At 35.6% G+C, this 17,387-nt stretch overlaps 1 protein-coding gene across 1 annotated transcript in view; it reads right to left on the minus strand.

Annotated features, from left to right (window-relative positions):
* Positions 1 to 17,387, minus strand: part of MDGA2 (MAM domain containing glycosylphosphatidylinositol anchor 2) — a 796,100-nt gene that overhangs the window by 756,386 nt on the left and 22,327 nt on the right. The gene's annotated exons all lie outside the window — the stretch shown is intronic.

Consider the following 17,387-nt stretch of genomic DNA (forward strand, 5'->3'; position numbering starts at 1 on the left):
ACCATGAGGTGATATACCACCCACATCCCCCCTCTTAAGGAATGAAGACTTATTCCCCAACCTGGTAGGAGGGTTGCAAGAACACCCTCCCTTGTGAGCTCACATTAGGGGGCTCGCCTCAGCTGAAGAAAGCCACTGTTTCAGGTCTGACCTCTTTCCTGGAACATTCTGCATTTGGGTGTCTAAAAGCCCAACCCCTTCACCTCACCTAGAGACAATGCTGAAGAGCCATCCTACCTCCAGAGCTCTCCATGGGGTCCACAGAAGCTGGTGCAGGAACAGGATCATCATTCAGCTTCTCCCACTACCCACTCATGCTTTTTATCCCTTCACTTCTTAAGGCATTGATCCTAAGAGCCCGTCCTAAAATACATCCTGCATGCTGAACTCCATCTCAGGGTCTGCTTCACAGCAAACTCATCTGTGACAAGAAAAAACATTAGTGTTCTATGTGGATAAAAATGGTAGATAAAGAACATGTGGCGTATCAGCGTTGTGAAAATGTATAGATTATTATTAAAGAACTTTTAAAGCTCTTAGCAGGGTACCAGAAGAATCTTTCAAAAGCATTCTATCAATAGCAATTTTGATTAATTTGAGCTGAGTGGATGTTTACAGATATGTTGATAATATTGTCCAGGTTTCTTTAATATTGGCATTGTGGTCTGTATTTGCCTGAAGAGAACAAATACATTGTTGAAGATGGTTTTATGTCAAGGGAGGAAATAATAGAGAGTAAATATGCCATATTTGTACCACACCACAGTGATTTGTTTACCTTTCCAGAAAATGAAAGGTCACCCTTATAAGGCATAAATGTGGGATAAAGATGTAACTAGTTTCAGAATAAGAAGGGATATCTTATACAAAAGAAAAAAAGTATAAATGTTTATTACTATAATAAAAGAATTATCCAGCTGACTTTGGCAGTTGTTTTTCAGCAAGCTAGCTAAGCTAAAATTTAACTCTTATTACTTTGTTTTGTACCTTAATTATGCATATTTTGTAGTTAAGCAATTAAAATTAGACACATACTCTTCTAAAGGAATATACCCTCTTCTTCCTCTGCAGCTCATTAGAAAATGTCTACCTGGGAAGAACAGGTTTCCCTTGAGGCATTTGGGCTGCTCAAACTTTATTGTGCACACAAATCACCCAAAGGATCTCATTAAAATACAGATTCGAAGTTAGGGGGTCTGTGGTGAAACCTGAGAGCCTGCATTTCTAACAAGCACCCTGATCCTACTGGTCTCTGGACCATAATCTGAGAAGCCACGGTAAAAAAAAATACAAGAACATGTGACTTGGAATCACAGAATGTTATCTAGATAGAAGGCAATATTTCTGATATACTGCTCAGTGGGGAAAAAAGGACATACGCCATTTTTTGAAGGAAAAAATTACACATGTACACAACAAGCATGTGTAAAAAAAAGTCACTTACCCACTTAACTGTAATTTATAAAATGCATACGCCAGAGACCTAGTCAACCTTAATGAGTAGTGGGAAGAAAAGGAAAATCATTTCTCTAATGTAAACCCCCAAATTTTATGTTTTTAGAAGTATGAATTTTGTGGGGCAATGAATAGCTTCAGTAGTTTATTTTCATACTGCAGAAACTATTTTCAGGATGAAATGTAGATATATATGTATGGGGTGTGTGTGTGTGTGTGTGTGTGTGTGTGTGTGTGTCAAATTTTGTATACCAAATGTTATGGGATACAGTGACAGATAATGCAAGTTGCTTACTCACAAACTATTCTTGTTTCATGAGTCTTTAGTAAAAATCTCATTTTTTCTGTGCTTATGAAATTATCTATACAACACAAAGACTTTCTAAGAAGAAAGCTATACTTTCTGAATATTAAAAACAAAGCCAGACATCAAAACAAGCCATACACACATGTGCGTTGTAGAAGTCTGAAATGGATTATTATGATAATACTAAAGAAAACAGGAATATCCAGAATTTGTTCTCTTCACTCCAACAAAGTCAGTATAGCCGTCCTGAGCCGTCCATGTTCTGAGAGCATGAAACAGCCAGACACTAGAAATGAAACACATTTCTAAGATTCTTTTCTACGTGGATACAAAGAAGAACAAAAACAATATTTATGAGAATTTACCATGCTGCTTTATCCCTTTGTTCACCCATTCCTTAAGGCAACCATGCCAAATAGGTCCCATTATGCCCATTCAACAAATGAAACAGAAACGTTAAGTAACGGCTCTTGGTCACAGAGCAAGACCACTCTGTTGTCCTTTGTAAAGAAATGGAAAAATCCTCTTAATAGTTCTCAACCCTCCTTACACAATGGAATCCCCTGAAGAGCTTTTAAAAATACTATTTCTTGGAGGCAGCTGGGTGGTTCAATTGTGTAAGCCTTGGACTCTTGATCTCAGGATCAGTCCTGAGTTCAAGCCCTGCGTTGGGTTCCACGCTAGGTGTGGAGCCTACTTAAAAAAATAATCATCATCCTTGGATCCAGCCTTATAGGGATTCCAACATCAACCCTGGTGTCTGATGTTCACATACAGAATGTAGAAGTTCCTCAGGTGATTCTAATGTGTGCCAAAGCTGGGAACCACTGTTCTGCAGTCAAATGCTCTACCACTGAGCTATACCCCCAGAACCACTGTTCTGGAGCATCTGAATAACTCGGTTCTCATCTACTTATTTCTCAGTATAAGCATTTCTCATTCATTTCTCATTTCACTAGGAAAGTAGAAGCCATCAAATAGGCACTTCCTCAATGTGTCACCACTTTAACCTAGATTTTTAACTCTATCCATTTCCTCTCCACTTTTTCCATGACTTACACCAGAGATTACTTGTTTTTATTCTCTCCCTCCCTCTCTCTCCTTCCCTTCCTCTCCTTCCCTCTCTCCCTCTCTCCCTCTCTTTCTCTCCCCTCACCCCCCTTCTCTTTTTTCCGCTTCCCCAAACTCCCTCCCCTTCTGGATAACAATGCACTGAGATTTCAGATGTTAGTTCAACAGGAGGTGCTTATACTTTGGACTCTCTCATTTCTTACCATGTGAACCTCTCTAATTCAGTCACCTTATCTTTAAAATGAGGATAACAGAAATATTGATCTTATAGAACTGTGTAAATATGAAATGAAAGCAAGATTGTAAAGTGATTGGCACACTGCCTGGCACATACTGTCAATAAATCTTATTGTTCCACGTGCTCCTGGGAAGCTGTCAATGACCCTAGAAATGTTTCTGGTCAGTATCCTAAGCGCTCTCACCATGGCCTCTTCTGCTCCTGTCACTGTCCCCATTACATAGAATGACAAAGTCTTTTATCTTTTTGGTCATCTCCCACTTGTATGGAAGCTCTTTGAGGGTCAGGACCATGTCCATTTTATTTAATATTGAATTCCTGACATCCAGCACACAGATGAGCCTATAACAGCACCCATTAAACAATAGTTCAGTAAAAGAGCAGGGCTATAGAATTAAAAAGAAATCTTTCCAAATGCAAGTGCTGTGTACTTTTCAAAGCAACATGCTGCTTACCAAAGGAATGATAACCATAGTGTGTGTGTGTGTGTGTGTGTGTGTGTGTGTAAATTAAACCATTCAGGAATAATCTTAAATTTTATTTTGGGATGCTACTTTATGTTGTACACATTTTAGCAAGTGTAAAATCTAAATAATTTCATTGATAAACCTTTGCCAAAACACTCAATAGGCATATATAAGAAACAATGAAATTTTAATTTGAAGAATTAAGATAGCATATTTTAAATTCTGATATGTTTTGAAATATTGGTGTCATATCAGTAATTTCCACAGTGAACTGTACTGCACACTGAGTGAAAGTTGCAGAATTCTATTAATGTTGCTGCCATAAAGACACTACAATTTCTAGTTTGTAATTCACCTTAAACATAAAGCAGATCCTTTTCCCTGGATTATTTCTTACCCAAATCACCTTCAAGAATGCATCCTACAGGTTAGGGAAAAGATCCCTGAGCTTTTGTAATTTGAGGGATAGTGCCAACTATATTAACTGGGTAAGAGTTTCAGATGAGAAACTCTGTATCTTGAAATACATACTGTGAAGGTGAAGGGGTTGAAAAACAGTTTATTTTTCCTTTTCTAAGATGAAATACAGAGCAATGTGTACCTAACCAGTAAATGGATCCTTTAAGAAAGAAAACAAGGTGCATGTCTTTTGGGAAACGTTTGTATAGTTTGACCCAGTCCTCCTCCCTCCGTAAATTCACATTAAGAAATACTGTAAAACAACAAAAAAGCCAAGTGCATCAAGAAGTTTACTGTGTTATTTCTTAAAAGAGAGGAAAAAGTTGAAATGATACTCAAAATGAGGAAACAGTTTAGTATTATGACAGATCATATGCAGCTCTTGAAATTAAAATTATGTCTATATCATAAGCATTATGTTGTTATACAGTACCAAATAGATGGCATATTTTAAATATACCGATCTCAATTATGTGAAAATGATATATTCATATTGAGGAATAGATGAGAATATGGATAGCAGTAATTTATTAGAGTTGTATAACTATGAATAGTCATTTGTAATAAATTCTGTAAAATATGCATATTTGTTATAATAATCTATTTTTAAAGTTCCCCAAATATAAAAATCAGTCCCAGATGATTATTTTGAAAAAAACTGTTTGTAAGTCTGGTCTCCAGCAAAAAAAAAAAAAAAAAAAAAAAAGGTTATTTTAGCTTTTATAAACCATATTTTGTAAAATAAAATGATCACCTCTGTATTTCATGTCTAGACCACAGACTTCAGCTAGAAAGGCTCATTTCAATATCAGTTCATTTAACTTTGTGAGTTATTCAGCCACAGTTTACAAAGCATGAAAACTTTGTTTTTTGATTTTGTGAAAATGAACAATATGTAGGATGCTAGATAAAAGGCATACCAGTGTTCACAGATTCTTTTATCAAAATCATTATTATGCACTGGTCCTTTAACTGAATCATTTTCAAAAGAAGTCATTAATGTGAAGGAAAACTGAATTTCAAAAACTGGTGATATATTGTATGGTGACTAACATACCATAATAAAATAAAATTTAAAAAGAAAAAAGAAAACTGAATTTAAGAACAGGCTCTGAGGGGCGCCTGGGTGGCTCAGTCGGTTAAGTGGCTGACTTCAGCTTAGGTCATGATCTTGGGGTCCTGGGATGGAGCCCCTGCTTTGGGTTCTGCACTCAGCAGGGTGTCTGCTTCTCCCTCTCTTCCCTCTGCCAGTCTTCCTCCCCCCCTTGCATCCCCCACTCAGGCATTCTCTCTCTCTCTCAAATAAATAAACAAAATCTTAAAAAAAAAAAAAAGGACAGGCTCTGAAACTACATCACAGCTACTTACTTATTAAACTGTGTGACCTTAGGCAAGTTACTTAATATCTCTGTGCTTCAAATTGCTCATTTAGATTATTATTATGGGTAATAATAATGCCTACCCAATAGTTTATAGGTGGGAAGCACTTTGAACAGTAACAGGCACATAGTAAGTAACATAAATGTTCTTAGTACAATCATCACTTCATTTTAATCAGAGCTAGGTTTTATACACTTTTTTCTTGTTTAAAGTACTCTACAGGGGAACCTGGGTGGCTCAGTCAGTTAAGCGTCTGCCTTTGGCTCAGGTCATGATCTCGGGGTCCTGGGATCTTGCCCCCTGTGGAGCTCCCTGCTCAGCAGGGAATCTGTTTCTCCCTCCCCCTCTGCCCCTACCCCACCTCCACTCATGTACTTGCTCTCTCTCTCTAATAAATAAAATCGTAAAAAAAAATTTTAAATTTTAAAAGTAAAGTACTCTACAAAGTCCATGGCAAAAAAAAAAATAAATTTTATGCTGTTTTCTTAAGAGAAAGCCCTAGAATTCTACTTATCTCACAGTTGAGCTTAGGCAGGTCACTTCTCTAAGAAATCAGGTTCCTCATTAATCAAATGGGATAAATACCTACCTCATAAGTTTCAGACAGGATTAAGTAAGACATATAAAACAGAAATCAATGCAATGTAATCAATCTATTCTTTCTTAAATTTTATATGGCCTGGCATAGTATCTAATGAAGAACAGATGGCTTGCAAATAATAATTTTTAAAAGGAGGTAAAATTGTACAAAAACATAGTTTATCAAGGGGACGTGAATTTATTTTTTCAAAAACCTCAACAAGTCAAATGTATTAAGTTGTCACTATCCCTTACATATTAAATGTACTCTGATGCCAGAGTGCGAACACCTTCCTATAAGAATATAAAAAATATCAACGCAGTGATAGAGAGGACTGTGGTCATTATCTGATTTAAATCTATCTTCACAGAAGACAATTAACCCTCAAAATTCAATGGTCCTCGAAATCACTAGGGTTAATTTTTGTAATCTGGCAACTCAAACTTTCAGGAACAATAGGGGCCTTAAGTGCTGATTTTCTGTCATGAAAAATATCCATGCCTTGTTGTTACCTTCCAGAGAGTAGAGTTTCATCTGAAGCAGTGTATATGACATCCAAGAAAATTGTAGAAACGTATCATTTTAGAGAAAGTAAAAACAGACACACCTCATGAAATACACAATCTCAAGGAATGGAAGTCAGAGATTAAACCCTATTGAAAAAAACATAGACGCTAGCAAATCTTCATTAATAAAGTTGCCTACTTTAAAACTCTCCATGAGCAACTAAGAGGAAGCATGATAAATAGGAACAGTTTTCAAAAAGTTGCTTCCCAGTACAGGACAATAATATCTTATAACATGGATATCTTATTACTACATCTGACCTTTTCATGGTAATATAGTACTTTCAAGTACTTTGTTTCTCCCAGACTCAAAAACTCCTAAAACAATGATATCCTCCTGAAGGCATAACTTGAACTTAAACAAAAAGATAACACAGAATATTAATCTTACTATTAAAAGCAACAACTTCTAAGTATTACTGCAAAGAAAATATATGAAACACAATGTAGCCTAATCTGCTTTCACTGAACACAAATGAAGGAGAGAGCTTTTGCTGGTTTCTAGATATGAATCAATCATCAGAGCAAAATCTACTAAAATTATTGTAAGGCTAGAGACAGCTACATAATTTGAAGATATTAGTGTCACAAACCAGCTTTAATAAATGAATGTGTAGATCTGTATACCCAACAACTTCAAGCAACTGAAGAAATTCCTAAGTACTTCCAAATGGGCTAAGCATCATGGTATGTACTGTATATGTAATTTCTCATTTCAGTCTACAAGGCTACGTTATAAAATTTAGTATTCTATTCACATTTTATACATAAGGGAACAGAGTCTCATAAAACATACACATACCCACAGATGAGAATAGAGAGTTGAGTGACTAGCCCAAGATCACCAAGCTGGCTAATGGTACAAAGAGGATTCAAATCCAAGTAAGATAACCCAGAACTTCTAATTCTATCCACTATGCAAAGCTGGTTTTGTCTGTGGCTAAGATGCCCATAGTTAAAAATTCAGTATAAACAATTTTAATTTAGGGATAAGATATTTAACTTTGGACACTAAATTATTTAAGATAACTGATTGGCATGAATGTCAATAAAGAAAATGAATATGAGAGACATATTAAAATACCTTGAGAGAAAATGACCTCTCTTCTATGGCTTAGTCCCCTCTGGAATAACATAGCCAAAGGGTCACTTAAACTAACTAGCATAAATCATAATTTTACATACTTTTCTAAGAATAATATCCCTGTAAAGACTTTAAGGAAACAACTTTTGAAAGTTAAAAAAATGCCCAAGAAAGGTCACACCACTCCTACCTCTAAGAAATCAAAATACTGTTATTTTAAATGTGCAGCTCTGCATAAAAATGCCCTCATGTAGTGTATCATATGAAATATAAACCAGTATAAAGTCACCATAAGAAATGTTATTCAAATTTTGACTGCAAGATAGTTTTAGATAGGGCAAATGTCAGATTTCAGATGTGATATATATAATCCTAAATGCTAGCTGGTGTCCTTTCATTGTTCTTCTTGAATGAACTATCATGCTAATTGCATAGTTCTGTTCCCACACTGCCTTTGGCGAAGCAAACAGCAACATGCTCAGATTAAATGTCTATGCGGTTACCCAAGGAGATGAAATGACACAACTCTGATTCTTTTGCTTACTGTCTCCTTTGTCATCATCATTCTCAATCAAATCCTGCCAGGCTTTGAACATGTGATTATGGTCTTCAAAGCTACAACAGAGTCAAAGAAGCTGGCCTAATGATGCCTAACACAAAGAATTTAGATGAAGCCCCTGACATCCAGAGACAGAAATACTCAGTAGTCAAGAAATTAGTGCCAATAACTCTGTGCACATCCACAAAATACGCCTGTGCATACAGATGTGCGTGCAGACCTAATTTTTAGATATCAATGTAAAATCCATTTTGCGGTTGAAATCATTTGAAATAAATTTAATTTGAGCAATAGGAGCGAGGGGCAGAGAGGATTCATAGGAAGATGATAGTTTAGGACTCCAGTCCTGCTATAAGAGATTTTAAGCAACAAACAGTACATAGAGTGATTCTTAGCACCTTAAACAGAACTTTTTCTGTGCTTCCTTGAAGATGGAATTAAGTCTAAGGCAAACATTCATCAAATGCCTACCATGTGTGAGGCTCTCTGGTTCCTGCAATCCCCCGTCCTCCATAAAGGAGTAGGAATCACAGATCTCCCAAACTATTTCACCCTCAGATTTATTCAGCTTAATTCTACATAACTTGAAGGCAGACTTCTCCGTAAATTTTCAGAGCCATAGTTCCTACTGGCTGGGTCTGGACTTCACCTTGAGTGTCTTTGAACATTTAAGACACAACATGTTCAAAAATAAGTCATATATTTCCCCATCTCTTCTTTCTTCATCCTTAGGATTAACCCCAAATGGCCTCTTGTTCTACGTACTAAATCTTGAGAAATGAAATCCACAAACACCAAGCACTGGAGAATCACTTTTCCTCTCTCACCAGGCATATCCAGTTTCCAGCTTCCATAGGCTCTTTCTTCTGACTGCCTCTTCAGTGAGTCCTCCCTCATTTAATATTGACACAAATATGTCCATTCATGGCCTTATTACTTCTTACCAGGTTTACTGCAATGACTAAGTGTCCTCCTTGACTCCTATTATACTCTAATCGCCTTCCACATGGCTGCCCTTTATGTGTGGTTGCTACTGCTTTTTAAGGTAAAACTAAGTCATATTACTTGTTAAAAATCTGTGGAGAGTTTCCTACTTCCTTCTAGAATGCTTATAGTTCAATTTTTAGCATATGATCTAAAGCCCCACATCATAAGGGCCCTACCTCTTCTTTAGCCATCTTCCGTGCCTCTTTCCTGCTCTCTCGACCACCAACAACCAACCACTCTCCAGTAGTTTTCCCATTTACCGTCCTCCAAAGGCACATGCTGGTTCTTCTGCCTAAGATACACTCTCCCCACTCAATACTACTGATGCTTTTATAAACACTCACTCAAACATCATTTCTTCTAAAAAGTCCTCCGGTCTTGGAGCACTTGGGCGCTCAGTCAGTTAAGTGTCTGACTCTTGGTTTCCGCTTGGGTCATGATCTCAGGGTTGTGAGATGGAGTTCCTTGCTCAGTGCAGTCTACTGGAGATATTCTCTCTCTCTCTCTCTCCCCCTGCCCCTACCCCACTTGTGCACGTGCCCTCTCTTTCTCTCTCTCTCAAATAAATAAACAAATAAAATCTTTTTAAAAACCCAAAGCCTTCCTGTCTTATGCTTTCATCAATCCTTTTGTGCATTTTTTTTTTGCACATATCACATAAAATCACAGTATATGTGCAATAGAGGCAGGAGCACCACTTCTCGGGTTTACAACTACTTATACAGAGCTTAGTAGGACTTGCACCTCTAAAGTATATTAGCAAACATTTCTTGAGTAAACAAATTTGCAATTTTTTTTTTTTACTTTTCTGTCTCTCTTACTGTAGCTCCTCAAGGCAAGATATTCATTTCATTATTCCCAGTGAATGATATAAGCAGGCATTCAATTTTTTTTGTTTTATCCATTCAACTAAGAAATTGCAAAAGTAGATGAATGCACCTATACATATGTATGCATCAAATGCAAATTAAGTATGTCTAATCTTGATATACTTGAAGTCAAGCCAAGAAGTCCACAGTATAATCACGGATACAGAGCACTGCCTTGATGCCTGTATTACCATGCCTGGTGCACAGAATAAAACAGGTCCCTTTGTCAAGTATATGTAAGTCTGATTCCAAAGCATGATCGATTGCTTCCTCACCTACATTATCAATTCTGCCCACCCTAGGAGTGTAATCCCTGAGTCAGTGAATGCTTCTAAAGATGTCTCACCATTTCTACTTACTTAATTCTAAGGACGAATAAGACTGTAAAAGGTAAATTAATGAAAATACTATAATGAGGGGTCAAGGATTAGAGAAAAAGGGAAGTGAGAGAGAAACTCTAAAGGAGGAAAGTGATACCAAAAGAAGTAGTATTTGAATAGAGAGCTGAACGATGACTAAGAGTTCAAAAGTCCAGATCACACTTAATAAGAGATCAATGGAAAGACTGATGAGCAGCCTGCTGTTTCTTTGCAAGAAATTGCAAAGGTAGATGAATGTACCTATACATATGTATGCATCAAATGCAAATTAAATATGTCTAATCTTGATATACTTGAAGTCAAGCCAAGAAGTCCACAGTATAATCATGGATACAGAGCACTGCCTGTCCTCTAACTAGTTATTTGTGATCATAAGAATTTAATCCTCCAGCATATCAATTTAGGTTGGTATTATGATAACCCCACAAACCTGATATGAAATAATTAGAAAGTTTTACTGTAATACTTCATTCCCATGTAACAACTTTAGCTAAGCTTCTCAGGTACCTTTCATAAAATGCCACTTTAGAACTACTGTATACAAATTCGTTTACCTCTTAGTCTAACTTTTCTGAAAGAGAAAAGGAGAGGCAAACGTAGGAGAAAAGGGAGAAGAGGAGAGAAAAGGATCAGTAACATTTGTACATGAGAATAAAAGCTAGAAGCCAAGGAAGGGGTGAAGAGTCGGGGAAGAGTGCCATAGTGTTTAATTATCTCATTCCAGTTGTGACAAGGAAGTAGGAAAAAAGGTGAACTGGGCTAAAATCAGAAGGGGAAAGGCTCCTCTCCCAAGAGGAACTTGTTCTCACAGATTTGGACTACTTTGTTTATAAAGAGAGGATGGACTCTAGAGGCAGACTGCCTAGATTCAAACCAATTTTTATTAAAAATAAAAATTTTTACTATCTTGACAACCTTGGGCAGTTTTTTAATTTCTCCCTACTCAGTCTTCTTGCCAGTAAAATGGGGATTATTGTGGTACTTACCTCATTGGATTGTTATGAGAATTAAATAAATCAATATTCTCAAGACAATGAGAACAGCCCTGGTACTTAATGAGCACTATACAACTATGTGTGTTAAATAAACATGTATGCACTTTAAGATAACAAAATGAGCTCAAAAACATGACTTTCCAACAGACTAAAAATAGTCAAGAACCTACATCCAGCAGCCATTCCACAGAAGGACTTAGAGATTCAGTTCCCACTCATTATCCATCAGATATATCTGAATCAAAAATCAACATCTTCTCTACCTCACACACATAGCTAGGCAAAATGAACTCCGTATCCTTCCTTCCAGTGTTCCTACACCCCTATCATGTAGAAGTCTTAGAGCCCTCACTGCTCCTCATAACTCCTGAATATCTACATTATACCATAAACATTGTAAATTCCATACTCTAACCTCTGCTAACTAAAAAAAAAAAAGTTAACTTTGTAAATCTAACAATCAGAAGATTTGTGTAGAGGGAATTGCTTGCATATTCATTGGAATTACTATTTAACAATATTTTTTAAAATACAATAACGATTTCTTTTTTAAAGATTTTATTTTTATTTATTCATGAGAGACAGAGAGAGACACAGAGGGAGAAGCAGGCTCCCCAAGAAGCAGGGAGCCTGATGCGGGACTCGATCCCAGGACCCCGGGATCATGACCTGAGTCCAAGGCAGATACTTAACCATCTGAGCCACCCAGGCGTCCACAATAACAATTTCTTTTGTGATGAGTTCAGACTCTTGAGAGAGATTGGGTTCAAACCCTAGCAGTTATTCACTAGTTATGGAACTTGGACTTAACCTGTCTTTGCCTCATTTTCTCATATATAAAATGGGGATATCAACAACGTACGTGTATGCATATAAAGCACTTGGAATATTACGTATATATAGCACTTGGAATACTACCTGGCAAATAGCAAGTGCTAAGTGAGCTTTTGTTATTAACATGATTGTTATTCTGGATAAAGCACAATGACTATACTCCTTCCCTTTGTTGATGAGAAATCATATTCTACTTGTAAAAAAACAGCCAAATATATAATGGATTCTGTGCATGTTCATTTATTTTAAATTCTGTTCATGAAGCAAAAGAAAAAAAAAGGAAAATATTTTAAAGTACTACATTATACCATTTTAATAAAATGTCTATCGAGTTAAAAGATATTTAATGAGCAGACTATTTCAGCATCTCTGGTACTTCTTGTCAATCATTAAAAATGATGCAGAAATCACTAACATTCACCATTTTTGTACATGCATATGCAAATCACTGATTTCTCTAAGCCCGTCAGGTTTACTGTAGGGAGGCTAATGATGTAAATATGAAATGGCAATTTCTTCCCAATAATTCCTCAATACTCATCTCTCAAAAGTAGTTTAATATGCAAGGGACTAGCATCCTAGTTATTGGAATATAACCTTGCATCTTTTTATCAACAGCCATTCAAAATATGGGAAGTAAGCAGGTACCAACTGTTAACATACTTGATGGAAACTCAATCTCTCCTCAAAAGCTCTGCTGTATAGATAAAAATATCAAGAAGTCACAATTTGACTGGCAGTTTCTTTATATAATAATGATATCTTACTAGAATAACAAAAATGTTTTTACTTTTTTGTTTTACTCGAAAAGAAAATCCTATGCTAAAATAAAAATGGAATGGTTGATTCTCCATTCTTTATTTAAACAGAAAAAAAAATGTGAGGGAAACTGATTAAATGGGTCTTTTTTTAAATGCAGTAATCACTAAAAGCTCATTACCTAGCACTCTCCATGTTGGATATAATTTACATAGTGAAAAGGAGGAAATGAGCCATTAAAAGGTCATTCAGTAGATCAGAGTGTAGAGTAGGTGAGTTTCCTCAAGGCTAATTTTAAATTACTTTATTAGAGCATCTATACACAGGCAGTAAGAATTATAAATATATGTTTTTACATGAAAACAATCATTTAGTCTATATTTTGGTATCTGGCTATGGTAGACAGAACAAAGTCCCCCAAAGATGTCTACATCCCAATACCTGAAACCTATGAATATGTTAGTTTATATAGCTAAAGGGACTTTGCCAATGTGATTAATGCAAAGATTATCCTGGATTATCTTCCAATGGAAGGATCCCATAGAGTCACAATGGTTCCTATAAGAGCTAGGCAAGAGTGTCAGAGTAGGAGAAAGATTTTAAGATGCTACTATTCTCCCTTTGAAGAGGGAGGAAGGAGCCTTAACACAAAAAAATGAGGGCAGCCTCAGGAACCTGGGGTGAGGAGGGGGAAGCAAGGGGGCAGATTCTCCCCTAGAGGCCTCAGAAAGAACACAGCCCCACAGATACACCGATTTTAACCCTGTAAAATCCATTTCACTTTCTGACCTTCAGAACTGTAAGATAACAAATCTGGGCTGCTTTAAGCCACTAAGTTTATAGTCATTTGTTCTAGCAGTAATAGGAAAGCAATGCACTGTTTTTACAAAAATAACACAGCCTGCATCTTTACATGATCCTTATAGCTATCCTTATAGTTATATTTCTTAGAACTGTTTCACTCTTGAAAAACTATTTTTGCCTCTTTCCTATCTGCAAGAGTTTCTGTATCATCATCTTCATTTTTCTCCCACAAGTGAAAATTTTAAACAGAAAAAAATTGCTTTCAAGAACTTAATTTAAGGTAGACATGTCTGTTTTATTATTACACAATTTTTTAAGTTCTCATAAATCTAGTACCAATACTAACAAAGACGTCTTCTCTGATCTAAACAAGATTCAGTCAAAATGTAACTGTCAATTGTTTCAAAAAAGATTAACATACAACACAAAAGGAGAAAATTTTCCTGTTTTATCTTTTTTTTTAAGATTTTGTTTTTATTTATTTGAGAGGGAAAGAGAGAGAAGGAATCTGGAGGGGGGCAGAGGGAGAGGGAGAAGCAAACTCCCTGCTGAGAACCCTGAGATCATGACCTGAGCCAAGGGCAGATGCTTAACCAACTAAGCCCCACAGGTGCCCCCAGTTTTATCATCTTGAATGCAAAAACTTTCATTTCTGAAAGAGTCAATGTTAAATATCAAGATATAAATACACACAATATACCAATATTTTTTACTTACTAAAGATGTATCGAGGACAGATTATCAAACTATTTTCATAAAACATACTTCAGGAATCTATATATTCAGTTTTTTAGGCTTTTTATGTATGTAAAATCAGCTTTAAGCTTTATATACATGTACGTGTGTATATATATTTATATATGTATATATGTATATATATGTATATATGTATATTTCTATATCTATATATTTATATCTATATCTATAGATATAGATTTATTTATTTATTTATGTATTTATTTATTTTACTCTAAGACTGGAAGGAACAGCAAAGTGGTTGACCCTGCATTCTTTGGAGTCATTCTGCTTGGGTTTGAATCCCTTGTCTGCCACTTGCTAGTTTGGTGCACTTGGGAAGTTTATCCTCCCTATTATATTTATTGTAATATTTATCCTAAGTTTGGTATCATAGTGAGTAAAATGGGGATAACAATAGTGTACTGTTCATCACAGTGTGCAACATACATGTATTCATATAAAGTACCTGTCCTACCACAAAAGCAATTTCAATTATTTTAAGTTATTATTATACATGGTTTTCTGTTTTACAACCCTTACCACAAAGTCTGGCACATGTTCAGCAAGTATTAGGTGATAGTTTGATTTTAGGAGAGAACTGCATCACAGAGAAGTTTTATATAAAATGAAATTGTTCACGGGCACCTGGGTGGTTCAGTCAGTTAAACATTTGAATTCAGCTCACATCATTATCTCAGGGTTCTAGGATGGAGGCCCACATCGGGCTCCCCGCTCAGTGGGGAGTGTGCTTCTCCCTCTCCCTCAGCCCCTCCTCCTGCTCTCTCTCAGCCTTTCTCAAATAAATAAATTAGAAAAATAAAATAAAATGAAATTGCTCATGAATCTGAAATTTGAAGCTCGAATCCACTAGTTCTTTACGTCCTATTACATATGGTGTTCCAATATCTCAAATGGAACATATAAATGTTTCATCCATTTGCCAAAATGCATGCTACTCATAAGCCAGGAAGATTAAAAAGTCTATTTTTAATTGTGTTTGTGTATTTTGAGTCTGCACATATATTTTAAAGCCTCATCTTACAAAATCTGTCTCAAAGGTTTCTTATTAATTTCAGTGCATTATATTAGATGATCAATAGTAACATGTGACCTTTTTCATGGAATTATTTGATTTACTGCACTGCATGCATCTTTGTAATGTCATCTTTGGGATGGCTTTTCCCTATAATAATACATAATAACATCAGATACAAGCTAATAAGGTTAAAAAAAAATCACAATTTCTTTCAATTCCATTTCACCATTTGACTTAGAGACTGGATATCATAAGATATCTTGAATAAGTAAAACTGAACTGGAGAAACAAACCTTAGCCTTTTATAAACACTGCAGACAATATGATCTCCTTTTGTGGACAAAAGTAGTCATATTACCCATTTTGACAATTATACTATTCCATGCAGAGAATAATATTGGCATGATAGGGTGGCTTGCCTCTTTTCTACTACCATAAAATAACATAGAAATTTAATATCCACGTGTCCCAAATATATCTTTTATAGCTGTTTTAAAAGTTTCTGGAACATAATGAATGGAACATTATGGAATGTTCCATGGAATATAATGAAACAGAGAATCAGCTGTATGCATTGTAGCATCTTTGTCATCCTTTTATTTTCTCTTCAACTCTTTAAAGTAATCATGATTAATACAGACCCATTTTTAAAAGCCTAGAAAACAATACACTATGACTACCATGTCAGATTGTGTCCTCAAATACCCACTCACATACATACAACTTCAAACTATGTTTCATGTGCATCCTCTGATTCTCTGCCTGTTCATGATGTACTATTTCACACTGTTAAGAGACATGAATACAGATTGTAGAGTTAGACATTTCAGCTTCTAATCTTGGCTTTGGCACTAATTAGCTACATAACTTTTCACAAATTATACAATCTGTCTGAGACTCAGTTTCTTCCTCTGAATTCTGGAATACTATTAAAGAAGTATTTTGAGAAATTATGAAATAAAGTTTCTACCACATAGTTCATTTTGCAATAAATGGTATTATTATGGGCATGATTATAAACTTCTTTGTCTCTTCAATATTAGTATATGTTCTTTGAGGACAAAGATCATTCTCATAATTCTTAGAATGTTTTCCTGAATGTCTAGAAAGTAACACACTATATCTAATAATGATTTGCTCAATGAACAATTGTAACCAAAAAAAAGAGAACAATTAAGTACTAAACCATAATGCACTGAAAAACAAGTACAAGAAAAGCTCAAAGGATGGGATCTGAGTGGGCTAGTGTAGTCAGGGAAAGGTCAATGGCAGACAGGACCAGAGTTGGAAAGTGGATGCTTTTCCAGATTGAATAAGACTGATAAATAAAATTACACAATAGTCTCCACAGAACACATTTCAGAAGTATATTTCAATCTAAATGAAGTTTTCATATAATAGGCTACCTAATTTTCTGCTTTTTTCATGTGTGTTCAATACTTCTTTATTAAACCACCTTTAGACAAATTTTCTTTGGAATGCAAACAGAAATGGAGGAAAGATAACGTATTTTAACTTAAAATTATACCAATAACAATTGTCGTATCTAGAGCCACCATGTTAACAATGATGGTTTATCTATGTCTTCCAACCTCATGTGTTCTACCTAGAACACTTAATCCTTTAGAAATATCAATACATTAGAAAATTTCTAAAATCAATTCTACAAAGTATTTGCATACTCGTTGGATGACTTAATCATTATTTCTATAGTCCTAGTGATTCAGAGTAACTTTGGATTTTCACCAAAAGACCTATGTGGTAATTTGTTCTTCTTAAGGAATGAAGGGGAACATGCTTAACACAGGAAAAACTTTCC

Source organism: Phoca vitulina, unplaced genomic scaffold (assembly GCF_004348235.1).
Source record: "Phoca vitulina isolate PV1807 unplaced genomic scaffold, GSC_HSeal_1.0 scaffold7, whole genome shotgun sequence".
In the NCBI taxonomy this organism is placed as follows: domain Eukaryota; kingdom Metazoa; phylum Chordata; class Mammalia; order Carnivora; family Phocidae; genus Phoca; species Phoca vitulina.